The sequence below is a fragment of the Schistocerca gregaria genome, chromosome 1 (genome assembly GCF_023897955.1).
Source record: "Schistocerca gregaria isolate iqSchGreg1 chromosome 1, iqSchGreg1.2, whole genome shotgun sequence".
In the NCBI taxonomy this organism is placed as follows: Eukaryota; Metazoa; Arthropoda; class Insecta; order Orthoptera; family Acrididae; genus Schistocerca; species Schistocerca gregaria.
The window spans coordinates 65,481,502-65,496,355 of NC_064920.1; the positions used below are offsets into that span (position 1 = coordinate 65,481,502).

The 14,854-nt window shown below is 40.8% G+C and overlaps 1 protein-coding gene across 3 annotated transcripts in view; it reads left to right on the forward strand.

Annotated features, from left to right (window-relative positions):
• Nucleotides 1-4,321: 4,321 nt before the first annotated feature.
• Nucleotides 4,322-14,854, forward strand: part of LOC126328952 (uncharacterized) — a 130,011-nt gene continuing 119,478 nt past the window's right edge. Inside the window, exon 1 of one of the 3 annotated variants that reach the window (XR_007562188.1) lies at nucleotides 4,322-4,627. The gene's annotated coding sequence lies outside the window, so the exon portion shown is untranslated. Of the gene's footprint in view, nucleotides 4,881-14,854 lie in introns of all 3 variants that reach the window. The other 2 variants (XM_049996121.1, XM_049996086.1) reach the window with 2 other exon arrangements.

The following is a 14,854-nucleotide window of genomic DNA, read 5'->3' on the forward strand; positions in this document are numbered from 1 at the left end:
TTTTTCACACTATGTATGTATTGTACATGTATATCGTCTCTAAAGTAGGTACTGCTGCGCTGTTCATACCAAAAGGAATCTCATTTAGCCCAACATCAATTGCAGTTAAAGTGGGTCGATGTACAAGTTCGTCAACTGTGCATCAACTATTCTCAGCTATTGGAAGAATTAAACATGAAAGTACAGCAACTGTAGAAAAACCATTAACCTGTGATACATATTTTAGTATATTTCTGTATATTGTTACATTATTTTTTGTAAATATGTTGTACTTTGTTTTTCCTGTGTGTTGAAACAAATACTACGTAAAGTCCAACATGTGGGACATAGATATTTTTATAAGAAAACATATTATCTTAAATATGTTTTGAGCAAAAAAGGACATCAAACATATAAATCTAGTTTGTTAAACTATTGCCATTCATTTTCTTTCATTCTACCCTATCATATACATATCTGTTTACAATGTGCAGTTACATCTGCATTGCGCACGTCTTTTTCTACAAAAATTGATGCATTTACACTTCAGTTTTTTACATTAGGTAGACAAACATCTGCTTAAAGTGTTCGTTTTTTTTTCATGGAGGCATGTACATCACAGGGCACGAATCGAAGAGATGCATTTGTGCTTCGTTAAAGGTGTGCTGCAATGTGAACTCCCAAACTTAGACAGGCAGATGGACGTAGTGCTAACTATGCACCTGAGCCACAGGCGGCGTCGGCTGAAGTGTGGCAAAGTGCACACAGGCTTATTTTCTGCTGCTTTGGAGGCTTGCCAATGGGGGGTTGCGGGCTACAGTGTGGGATGCCCCCCCCCCCCCCCCCCCCTCATGACGTGGCGTTTGTTTAAATAAATACATAAACACTCCTATTCTCTCTCCACTGAACTGAAGACAAGTCAGATCCAAATCTAGCGTGATGTCAGAGGGGACTTGAACTTAAAGTTAGGAGAAGCAGTATGTGTGACATAAGGAATGGGGGGAAGCGACCCAGTGGCCATTTTGGAATTTTGAGTGACATGGTGCTTTTAAATAGCCATACAGATCAGATAGCTTAATTTAAACATGTCACTGAAAGTAGTTCAGCAGGTAAGTACAGAGTGGTTACTATCTGCAGGACGATGAACATGTTTCATATCCACAGGCTCAGACTGTCAGCAGGAAAACGTCTTTAATCTAACAGAAAGACTTGAACCTGCAGGGGAAACAAACATGTTTTGTCCTGGCTGTGAATAGCATTCCAAACAGGCATAGACTGACACAAGGGCTGGGAAAAACCTGGAAATCTGGCAACAATGCAGATTGTGTTAGTATCATTGGTCAGCCATCTTGGATCGCCATCCACGGTTCTGAAATGCACCAGTACCACTGGTCAGCCAGTTTGGATTGCCATCTTGGATTCTGAAATCACACAGCTGCACCAGTTATCAGTTATATAGATTTGCCATCTTGGATTGAAACAGGATAATGCACCATCTTGGATTTCGGATCAGTTTATACGAATGACATTAGACCACCTTCCACAGTGACATCATAGAGGTGGGGGAAGAGTTGGTCTATTATGAATTTTCTATAAAATTTTGAATTTCCAACTAATTTTTTTAATTTCACGCCATTTTATACATAGGTTAATTGGTGTATGTCAGTGGGGGTGGAGAAGTTGGAGGGGGTATTTGGCAACAAACTGTGTGCAAACGGCTCTGTTAGGAGACGCTAAGGTGGTGGGCGAATGTGTTGAAAAACTTGTGCTGACACCTTTTCATTAGATGAGGCCATTTATTGGTAGAATAACCGACAGATGTGAATTCAAATGGGCAACAAGAGTTAGGCCTGGGGAGGCGAGGGTGAGCCAAGATGTAGTGGTGGGCGAAACATAATTCACAGCAAACTTAAGTGAAGTTAAAGAAAAGTGGTGGCTGTCATTCGGACAAGTCCGAATGGCGTGGCAGATACAGAAACAAAGTCCTCGGCGCCACACCACCGAGAAGAGATGATGATGATGATCACAGCCACCCGGCGCACGGCAGAGAGAGCGTTTTCGACCGACGGGTGGCAGGGTATCTCCAGCACGGCCACGCGATTTCCTCCGCCATGATTGGCCAGGAGCCGAGAAAACCACAGGGATGGCATGGACAGTTCTGAAGCGTTGCCTGGTGAGTTTCGCCTAAACAGCGTTACATCGTCAGCACACGAGGGAGGCGTGTGATCGAGGTTGCCCACTTCCGTGGTGACTTGCTGCTGCCAGACCGTGGGCGAGAAACTTACAGGCAGCTGAAGCTACTGGCTAATGCTTGACTGTAACAAGAAAATGAAATAAACCTTTCGAAAGAAAATAAAGATGGAATCCCATATTATCTGGCTCAACTTTACAAAATCATGACATCATCCATTGTGCCATCAGAAATCTGGCAACAATGTACTTTGCACCAGAACACACGCTGCCTACATACAGCAACGACCCCACACTTCACGCAGCGATACAAGAGAGCGCAATTAATTATTATCTTTCCTATCATCAGATTCAAAACTGACACATCGAGATCTTGGAAGGTATGACGGGGATGAAGCCTGGAAGCACAGGAGGCCCATATGACTGCTAAGGGATTGCGATCATTCATTTACAAGTCATTATCACTTAAACCTATCAATTATTAACTCACTAATTTCTCTACCACCACGTAATGTCGGCGATGCGTGGACAGTCAACAGCATACCATGGTGTCAAACAGTGAAGTGAATGACAACTGGCAAAAGCTTCAAACATGGCTCCAGTGAGGAAATACTACACAATCATAGAGAGGAGATGAGTAAAACAGACTGATTTGCATTTTGGTGAAAGAAAATATGACAATTTTGCGAAGCATAGATTTGCATGAAATGCGTATTAGTAGATGCTCCAGTGGCCGCCATATTGGTTTGACATGAATTCGCTGTATTTCACACATTTTGCTTTCCACTTTTAAAGTGGCTAATATCAAGAGTTTATGCTGGTGTGGGGGGGGTGGGGGGGGGGGGGGGCTAGTCAGATCATTACTCTATAGGTACTTTGGAGCATGCAACAACTAAATAATTATAATAATTATGGGTTATATGAGAAATTAGGTGGAATTTCAAAATGTTTCAGCAATATTTTATCATCTAAGTGTACTCTTAATCTAAAGTAAGCCATCAAGAACAGCATTTGAATTTTTTTCCTGTTAAAGGTAATGCACACAAGAAAACAAAAGAAATTGTTAATTTCACCTTAGCCTATTCACAAGATTCTCACTTACTAATTCTTTCACACTCACAAAAAAATTACAAACCAACTTTAACTCCTTTAGAATATACTAATCGTGGATATGATGGGATATGATGACAGCCTGTAAAACTAAATGTTGTCTTTATGCCATTTACATGTTTCTTTTAATTGTAAGTCTGGTTTCAATGGATTCAATAAAATCGTATACATTAGGGAATCGTCCACAGCCATTTTATCAACGTAATTTCGGAAATAGTGATCAGGAGACTAACACCCATTCCATCAAATCACTTGAAGCCAGCAGAGTCACTTGTTAGGTCTATATTTTATCCAGCAGCACAATTTCATAGAGATATTTGAGTCTGACTCACCCTTTTGTTGTGGTGTTTCATCACAATTAGTGTATTTTTTTTATTCCCTCACTTTCATTTTTCATTAGTTTTTGAGGTACAAAACCTGACGAATATCGGCTCTTTCTTTCCCTTTGTTCACTACGCTTTTACACAGCTCAATGCACAAAATTTCAAGCAAGCCATATTCATGCACAATTGCTAACTAACTTCAACAAAGTAAAAACAGAACCAAGGGAGCCCCGTTTAAAAGTTGACAAGCCAGGTATGTAGTGAGTATGAACTCTATGAGGTAAATGTTTCTCTGTCGGTAACAAATCGGTCGAACAGTCTAACACTGAGTTTTTACGCAGTGAAACGAGCTGAATACCGAAACATACTGGATTCCACCCTTTGTATTTTATAGCCTGTATGTTAATACTGGAGTTCATTTCATCTTCCTTCAATCCGACAATATTTCTCTTCTTTATTTGTGCGTGCATGTTTGATTCTTCGTTGATTATATCGTTAAACATAAAATATATGTTGAATACTTCATGGATTTTCTCGTTTTAGTGAACAAAATATGCACAGAATAGGCCTACTTATATCAATCGATTCTTCTCTTTACAGTTTTTATTTTTTCTTTCAATTAATTTTAAAATAGGAATTTATTAAGTATACAAACCATCGGCATAGCAATAATGTTATTGGTACTTGGTATGGTAATAACATCTTTGCATAGTCATTACAAGTGTTCATTGTTGTTTAAAAGATGTGGGCGATGCGTTATCACTGTCGATAGAGGATGAGGATATGAAGGCGGAAGGGAGTGAACCACGGAAGTCCGCTGCGGGACAGAAGTAATCAGTATTACGAGTTCTTTCTGTGAGGGTAGAGCTCATTTTCCTGTTTTTGTTCTTCGCGCATTTATGCTGTTGTGTGTGAGCGAAAACGGCGACAAGTGCAAAAGCTATTGCGTAGTGTGACAAGACATTCAGAACAACGTAACGCTAACTGACGCGTCGTAGAATTGGAGTTTACTGGGGAATCCCCCTGTAGGTGGTTTGTGTTTGTACTGTATGTGTTCTTATGAAAAAATGTGATTATTCTTGTTTGAACGTTGTAGCTGTCGGGCACCATCCACGCTGGTGTTCAACAAATCGTTGTGCAGTAGGCGTAAACAAGGAAAATTTACTGACTGCGCTTCGCAAAAAGATCTTAGCGCTTGAATTTGACGCGTAGGTTCCATGAAACATAATGTCCTCACACGTCCCGATTTATAACAGAAAATATTGCTCCATTGAAGTAGTAAGTGAAATATCCTTGTGTTCAGACTGTAGATGTGCAGGATATTTTTAATTTTTCACAGAACTGCTAATTGTTCTTTAACAGCGTAATTTAAATTTCCTCAGCGCTTCATGTTTGACATTGCGTACCGTATTTAGAATATGTGGACGAGTAGGTAAATTGGTTTTCAGTTAGGTAAACATCACAGAAGTTATAGTTAATGTGAGAGACTGCAACGAAGTTAACATAAGTAATGATTTGCCATCCGTTCTTTTCACATGTAGTTGAGGGCCGAAGTTCATATTCCACCAGCTGGTTTACACGTTCGTCATTTGAACAAATATTAATTAAATTAAAACCGTCCTTTTATGGAACGTTTTCAGACCCCTCCTTACAATCGCTACGAAACTTGCTGCTCAAGGGTTAGTACCATTACTGAATCTGCGTCGTCGACCAGTCGTGGTTATAGGGCCTGCACACACAGAGCAGTTTCTGCAATTGTTCATATAACATACAAAGAAAATAGTTCACAACAAGAAGATATATGACAGATGAAAACAACCTTTTCTCCAGTCACTTTGGTCGCTATTGAAAGATTCTTCCGTGGATTATTTATTATTTCATTAAAATAAATAAATATTCGTCCGTAGAGTAGTATGGAGGTTGTTTGACATCATGTGTAGTTTTTTCTTTAAGTTTGCTAAACATTTTCGGAGTAACTATTGAAATATTTATTTTCCAGTCATTTGACACATTCATATTTCAATGTTCCTGTTGCTGTGGTGTTATAATTACGTTTTTCTTTCCTCACGCTGGGAGCTCCCTGGTTTTCTTTTACACTGATGAGATATAAAACACATTGTGGCCGAAAATGGTCATTATTAGTAACCAGTTTAATATAGACTTGCAATGCTCCCATATTTTGCTTGAAGTGATGTTCGTGACACCCTTTCTTTGTAGCATTAACACTTCCTTCCAACCTTAAGACTCTCCCAATAACAGCAGGCCATAAGAAATTGGGCTATGACAAAGTATAATACACTGTTATAAGGCACTGCTCAATCCTTCAGTCTCATTGGAAGCTATACCACATAGGGAGAGAATGGAGCACACATAAACTGTATGCTCATTCATTGATAGATTGGGCTCATTGAGAATATTATTGTCATAAAATACTAGATGTTTTTCATTTTACATTTCGGAATATTTAAAGCAAGATGCCAGTCTTTGCACCACTTTTACATCCAAACACATTTTATCCAACATAGTGTACCTACAGTCCAATGCCTTGTTTTACACCTATTATGCAGTAGTCTCTTTTTCTTTAGAAGTTTCTTTACAGTGAGTCTGTACCATGGAAGGTGCCTCCTGTTATGAACTGTTCTACTGGGTACTTATCTACCTAGGGCATGGTCAACCACTTTTTAAACTTGATCCAGAATTCCCCTACATGGTCCTGCCCTGTGCTGAAAGTTTCAAGTTCCTCATTGAGTTATGACACTACTGACTTTTTTTTATCTAGTTTACTGAACATATATATCTTTCTGCTTGTTTTGTTTGTATATCTTTCTGCTTGTTTCGTTTGTCCTTTGTTCTATGGTAATCATTATTGCCACAAGCTTGTCATGGTCACTGATACCAGATTTGATGCAGACATCCCAAAGAGATCAGGCCTGTTTGTTGCCATTAGATGCAGTATATTTCCATCATGACTAAGGTTCCAAACTATCTGTTCTAGGTAGTTTTAAGAGAAGGCATTTACTAAAGTTTCACAGGATACCTTATCATGCCCATAACTAACACAACTGTAATTTCCCCAGTTGATTGTTGGATGATTAAAGTCTCTTGTAGTATGATAGGGCAACTTACATACAGGTGAACTGAGGTTATCTCTATAGTTTTTGGTGACATTAGGAGATGAGTCTTGTGGGCAATAGAAGGATCCAATTTTTTATGTCCACTCCTGATACTGAGTCTTGCCCAGTCTCACATGCAGCTTCAATTGCTACCTCAGTGGATAGTGAGTTTCTTGTCTACTGCGATAAGTACACTACCTCCACCCCCCCCCCCCTCCCACCACGCCCCACCCCCCTTGCCTATCCTTTTGATATACATTTTAATTTTCACCAGAAATCTCATTGCTATCAATTCCAGGTTTCAACCAGCTATCTGTACCTAGTATTATGTGCGTTCCACTAATTTCCAAGAGTGCTTTGCTCTCTGGCACTTCGTTGCGAATGCTTCAGGAGTTTACTAATAGGATTTCAATATTCTCCCCTGTGGGAGGTATTTCTTTTGATGTTACACTGATACTTTTGGGTATCTTGGAGCTATTATTATCTGGATTGGATGGAGAGTCACCTAATTTAAAAAATACCTTGTCTGCATCTCACACACAGTCAGCTACCTGAGTATCTGCATCTGTTTTGTAGTGCACACGTGATCCATTTAGGGGAGACCCTACTGTTCACAACACTGTGGTGCAACTCCAGGAATTGCAGCCTAGTTTGTCACAGACCTTTTGAAGTCTCTGGTTTAGTCCTTCCACTCAACTCAGTCCTGAAGACAATGCTGCAAATTGCGAGCTTTATTGAAACTCCATGTTAAAGGCTGGTCTTCTCTGCCAGTCACTGAAATGGCCCAAGAATGACCTTGGAGCCCAGACGACAGGCATCATTTGTTCCAGCATGCGCCACAATCTGCAGTTGGTTGCACCTCGTTCCCTCAATGGCATCTGGAGTAGCCTCTTCAACATGTTGACTGAGGCTGCAGGCATATACACTGAGTGCACTTGGTGTCCTTACCTGTCCTTTGCTGCCATTTCCCTAAGGGGTACCATCACTTGCCGTGCATTTGAAATGCCGGTAATTAATAGACACCTATCATTTTGTGTTTGCCTCCTCCTGACACCAGACAAAACAGGTTTCCCATAAACGGCTGAAGTGTCCCCCACTGGCTCAGATTCAGTTTCAGTGAAAAACAGCACCCGAAACTTGTTGGTAAGGGGGATAGGTGCAAACTAGATGTGACACAGTATATAAGTGGCATTGGTTAATTCAGCATTTTTTTTATTTTCCTGAGTCTCTGCCATGACACATCTGTATCATTATTTTGTGCTGCCTTTCTTTGTGTATTCTGTATAGGGTTAACTGGTATTCTAAGAATGAGGTGCACAAGTGCTGTAAGCAGTGTCCTATGTAGACTGACTGCATTTGTCCACTATCCTTCGTATGAAACATAGCTCACAACTTGCTTCACCTGTGACAGAGACTCTTTGTTAGATTCCATAATGCCATATATTCTTACATGCAACTGTTAGTACTAGTTGACTGATTTGAATTGTGACTCACTAATTTCGTAGTCATAGCATACTATGAGGGTTTGCTACGAAGTTATGTCACAGAACTTTTTATGTGAAAGTTCTTAAAACGTTTTAAAGAAAATAAATTTTATTAACATTCTGTGAAGTCATTATTCTTCATGTCTACGTACTTATTTCTCAACATAGTTACCCCGGCAATGAATGTATATCTCCCAGTGAGAGACCAGTTTGGTGATACCATCACTGTGGAATGTTTGATGTTGTTGTGGAGCCCCAACCTCACCTCTGCTTCCACCACTTCATCACTATCAAAGGGAAGCCTTTGAAGGTGTTCTTTAAGTTAAAATGAAAATCAGGTGCGGCCAAGTCACATAACTGAGGATGATCGAAGGCAGTGAACTCGAGGCATCAGATTGTTGCGGATGTCACACTGCTCGTTCATGGCCTGGCATTGTCAGGCTGAAGGGGAGGGTCCTCCATGTGTGGACGAATGCCGCAAACTTGTGCTTTCAGTTTCCTTAAGGTCCCGCAGTACCGTGCACAGTTTGTGATGGTGCCTTTAGGCATGAATTGCAAATGCACCTCACTGTGAGCATGAGTTTACTTGCTAATGGCAAGGACTTGAACTTCTCTGCCATTAGTGATTCTTTGTGGCAGAACTCCATTGGTGCTCTCTTTTTGGGATCAAAATGGTAAACCCAGCTTTCATCGCTGTATGTCACACATTATTGATTTTGATACAATCATCACTGTACACATCATTCAGTCTTCTATGGTTCTCAGTTAAAGGCACTGGTTCTCAGTTAAAGGCACATTTTCTGCAGTTAGAAACCTGATTTCCGGCACACTGTTTCTCACGCACCTACATAATTATGTTACACACTGCTATTTACACTCTGCAGTTCAGAGCCCTGTAGCAGCAGAGGGTTGGAACTTGCATCAGTGAAGTGGGAAAGTTGACCAAGTAATATGCATCACATGTAAAATTTCAACCAATATTAGCAACAGAATAAAAAAACAAAAATTGGAGGCATAACTTCTCAGCACACCCTCATACATTTCTGTATTTCGTGAAGTGCAGAATTTAACATTTCTGAACATTTAAGCAAATAGCCAGTGTTTGCACCACTTTGAAAATTTATCAAGTTCTAACTGGATATTTGTGAAGTAGGGCCTACTTAATTGTAGATAACTGTATCTACATGTACATCTACATAGATACTCTGCAAGCCACTGTATGGTGCATGTACCACTACTATTCATTTCGTTTGCTGTTTCACTCACAAATAGAGCAACGCCAAAATGACTGTATGTATGCCTTTGTATGATCCTTAATTTCTCAGATTTTATACTTTTGTGGTCCTTAGGTGTAAAGTATGTTGACGGCAGTAGAAACACTCGGCAGTCAGCTTCAGATGCTGGTTCTGTAAATTTTACCAATAGTGTTTCTCAGAGAGAATGTTGCCTTCTGTTCAAGGATTCCCATTTGAGTTCCTCGAGCATCTCCGTGACTCTTAGGTGTTAGTCAGACCTACTGGTAACAAATTTAGCACCCAGCCTCTAAATTGCTTCAATGTCTTCTTTCAATCTGACCTGGTACACACCCCAAAGACTTGCGCTTTACTCAAGAATAGGTTCTGCCAGTGTCCTATATGTGGTCTCCTTTACAGGTGAACCATTCTTTCCTAAACTTCTTTCAATAGACTGTTTGCCTTCCCCACCAAGGTTCTCAAGTGCTCATTCCATATCATATCACTTTGCAATGTTTTTCATAGATATTTAAAAGACTTGACTGTGTCAAGCAGGATGCTAGTAGTACTGTAATGAAACATTAAAGGTTTGTTCTTCCTAATCATTTGCGTTAACTTACATTTTTCCACATTTAGTGCAAGCTGCCATTCATCACACCACTAGAAATTTTGATTAAGTTGTGCTGTACCTTCCTACAGGTACTCAACTTTGACACTGTACCATACTCCACATCATCATCAGCAAACAATGGTAGATTGCTGTCCACCAAATCATTTATGTATATAGAGAACAACAGTGGTCCCATCACACTTCCCTGGGGCACTCCTGACTGTACCCTTGCCTGAGGTTAATAATAATATTAATAATAGTAAGTGGTTTATCTGTTCATAATAACTTTTACAGCTGTGGACATTGTATCTTCCAGCAGAAAATGGACTATAATCTGTTGCTCTTTTATTACTAAATTTTATGTAGAAATCCTCTCTTTTTCTTGTATATTATAATTATGGATTTCACTATTGATGTACTATGGTCCATATTTTCTTTTACAAACTGTATTGCCCAGAGAACATACAATGAATACACTGCTAATATGTTATATGTAATGAAGTATTCTCTATAGGAGTGGTATTTACTAATATTACTATTATCCTAACTGCTCTTTTCTGTGTGCAGATGCCTGGTCATAAATTGATGACATGAACATCAAAGGTCCCAACACACTTACACCTCGGACATGCCTGAACATACTTCTACTTCTATCAATGACTCTCCATTCAAAGTAACATGTTGTGCCCACCCTATGACTAAATCCTCAGTTAAATTGCAAATTCTGTTGAAACTCCATATGACTGTACATTAGTTAACGAACATTGGTATGTTACCAAGTCCAATCTGAATACTGCATCTACGTGATTGCGTGGATTTCAGGATGTCATATGAGAAACATGCAGTTGGGTTTCACAAAACCAACATTGGCCTGAAGGACATCATTCTGTTTGAAGTATGTCAATATGTTTGAGCTCAGAATTTGTTTTAAGAATGTACAACAGAGATGTTTTGGATCATTTTTTCTACCCTTACTGTAGAAGGATACAATGTGTTCGTTCTTCCAACAACAGGACACAGATTTTTGTTTGCAGGTATATTACTGATAAAAGGGGGTGGGGGGAGGGAGTGGAAAGTTATTTAAGTCACCAATTCTGTATTGAGCTGCCAGGCATTCAATTGAGTTCTGAAAGCTTGTTTAAGTTTAGCGATTCCTAGTGTTTTTCAACCCCTCTGACATTCTAGAGGTGTATGAAAAGCTCGGTAATATCTTTGGAGTTAAAGTAGACAAGAAGTACCATAATATATATTGTGCTAGAAATATGGTAGGTGCGATACGCTATAATGTCTCTATCAACGAAACTTTGAAGTCCAGGTACGCTAGGAACTCCTGTACCTCCACATGCAATGGCTACAGTGAGCTAACCATTACTATGATCAAAAGTATCATTAATGTCAATAGAAAAATTAAGTCTACAACCACAGAAAACACAAGGTCCACCGACAAGTGTTGTAGCAACAACACTCTTCACTGGAATGCGGTTCTTCTTGTCCCCAGCTGTTGTGGCGAACTCGATATTCTCGATGGTTTTATAAACTGTCTGTTTAGAACGGTGACGAATTCTCCTGTAAGGCACTTGTGGTGCTACTGGGTCTAGGTGGTAATGACAATGAATAGTCGCATAACACAGATACAATACTGCACCTTAAGGAGCATACACTTCAGAAGTGTCAAAACTCAACAAAGCTATAAGGGAGACTATCAGTCAGAGAATTTTGTGCAGGGTCCTGTTCAGCTGCCAGCAATGATGTTGATGTTAGGTGACTCAGCGTTCCCACAGCCACCCCCCCCCCCCCTCCCCCCACTCCCCCTGTCAGTGGCAAGACTGTGCGGTGATGGAAGGGTCTTCTGGGCATATTGTTGACATGCAGGTGGGAGTTGTCAATGCAGTCTGGTATGCAGTGGAGGCAGATGTAGAGAGATAGTATGTGTGTGTGTGTGCGGGCGCGTGTGCACGTGGGTGTGTGGCAGTGTCCAAGGTTGGAGGAGTGGTGGATGTGTCACCGTGGCCAGATGGCACCAGTGAAGGTGTGAGATCTTTCGGAGTAAAGCTTGGGATCATGATTGTGAGGATACTGTCAGAAGAAAAGTGGAAGATGAGAGTGGCAGTATTGATGTCTTTCTTCATGGTCTTGCAGAAGTGTCATGCTATGGAGCCATCTGCTGTCTGAAGATCTACTTGCTGACCTTTGATGTGGCAGTCATTGTCTGTAGTTTATTGTTGAGTTCTTCAGGAAGGAATGATTTCCTGGACATCCATCATTGGATTTCCAGTTGCATTTCAAAGGCCACCAGTACGGTGCTGATAGCAGGAGGGTCAACATATGTAGTAGAGAGGAGAGCTTGGCAGGTGTTGTCTTCCAGTGAGTTGTCTTGTAGTGGCCACGCAGGATTGACTCAGTTAAGAGATACTATTGTAGGTTTCCTATTTAATAATATGTGGAAGATATGTTTGTCTTTTTGAAGAACCTTGTGTGTGTGTGTGTGGGGGGGGGGGGGGGGGGGGGGGTTATGTGCAAGAGGTCTAGGGCAGGTTGTATCTTGTTATCTCATAACATTATGAAGTCATAATCTTTAAGTCCTTTGTGTAAAAAGACTTTACCCACCAAGTGTAGAAGGGTGGATATGTATGAATGTGAGCACTGTGTCACTTGATATGAAAGACTAGGTCTGGGGGCATAATTGATGATTCTTGGAGCACAAGGTCTGTCAGCGAGGTTAGCATTTCACCATATAAGTTTTCAGCCATTGAAGCTCTGAGGTTGTCTCTTTGTGCTGTGCAGACTGCCAGAAGTACCTACAATTGTGCCTCAGTCCATAGTCTGCTGTGGGACGTGAGGGCCACCTTTAAATTATAGTACCACCACTTTGTGGATGGTACACTATGGTTCGAAATCACATAGTGCCTGTCATATTGCACAGAGGAAGATGGCAGATTACAACTACCTTTTATGGTCTGTCGTGATGGATATTGGGCAACCGAAGCATGAGATCCACCTTTCAGTAACTGCTTTGGTGATATAGTCAGGTGTTACCTCTTTTAGTGGTATTACTTCAAACCATCATGTGACTCAGTCGATCATTGAGACAATGAAGTGATAACCATTGAAGACAGATAGTGAGCCAATGAGGTCGGTATGCAAGTGTTGAAAGTGCCTTATGGTATTTTAAAGTGGCCTAGGGGCAGTAACGCATGACATGAAATTGCACGCTTTTGAGATGGGACACATACATAAGCCCAAAGCTCCCTTTTTCTCGCATTAAACCACATGAACCAGTCCACCACCACCTAGCCATTGGTTGGCAAATGCTGGGGTTCACCAAATTATGGAGTTGCTCGAAGATGACTCAGTAGAATTTTTGAGTTACAAGACGATGTGTCCGATTTTGGGAAACATTACAGAGTATCGGGCAGGTCACATTCGAGGTAGGTTGAAATTCAGTACATAGGTTCATGGACACATTATGAATAACAGTTTATAACTGTTGATATTGTTGCTGTACCTCAGCAAAATGTTCATAGTCAAGGTAAGATGGTAAGTCCCTGCTGCGCAAAAAATAGTCTGCCATGGATGCTCGCCACCTGAAAGGTGCGGAGAACATAAGGGCAATCTGAGCAGTGAAGTCTATGTGCCAAAACCATCAGGGGAAGTGCCCTTGTGTGAGTTTCAAATAGAGTAGGTGAGAAGAGAGCGTAAATAATCAACGAGCATTCTTCTATGTCTTACCTGAAATAGTGCACTACTTCGTAGAGAGCTATGAGTTCCCTGTCATAAGCAGAGCATATGCTTTGTCACAACATGAGGTTGCACAAGAGTGGCTGCTTGTTGCAGTGCTTCACTGATGGCTGAGTGACTCATGTCTACTGTTAGGATCAGCTGTATATCAGGGAAGGATGCGCCAAGTAGTTGGCGTGGGTAAGGCAGTCTTAAATGCGCTCAAAAGTGGATTGCATCTCAGTCGTCCATGTGAGTATCCATTTGTGTTAGGAGCGCTTGTAGGAAGGCTTCCTGTGGAAGATGTCTTCTGTATGAATTTATTGTGCCTAAGAACCAGCACTGTTCGTGATAACCTCGTGATGGTGGCAATTGTTGAATAGTCTCTATATTATGTGTGGCAATTGTTGAATAGTCTCTATATGTTGTTGTGCGGAACAGATGCCTGAAGCGCGTATGATATGTCCAAGGAAGACGACTTCTTTGAGTCCAAGTTAGTTGACCACGATGCATTGTGAGAGCAGGTGTCAAGAACTTATTTGAGGTGCGTTTTGTGGTAGGCACTGTCTGGTGAGAAAATTAAGGTATCGTCAAAAAAAGTATAACAGATTAGAATGTGGCACTATGGACTTCAGAACACGGCACAAACATGGCAACGCTTTATCCACAATTTACTGTACAACTTTCTAAAGTCCAAACGGTACAAACATGAACAAACCGAAAGGCGTCATAATTTTCAGTTTGTTAAAGTTTATGTCCTGTGGACACATATGTCTTTCTAAGTATGCCATCTTGCAGTCAATGAAATAAAAACAGAGGTGTTTGCTAAATAATGCTTGAAGTTATATATGTTTGATACCGGATAGATGCCTGTAATGGTGTGAGCATTAAGGATTCTGTAGTCACTGCACAACCTGTCTCTCTCCCTCCCTCTTGGTTGCTGGGGGGGTTCCAGTTTAATGGATGAAGCCCAGGACCTGTTGGAGAGCAAACTATCCCGTCTATTAAGAGTTTGTCTACTGCCATTTTGGTGGACCTTCATAGATCAAGTGGTAGTCAACGTGGTCTGTGATATGCTGGGGGATCAGGTGTAGAG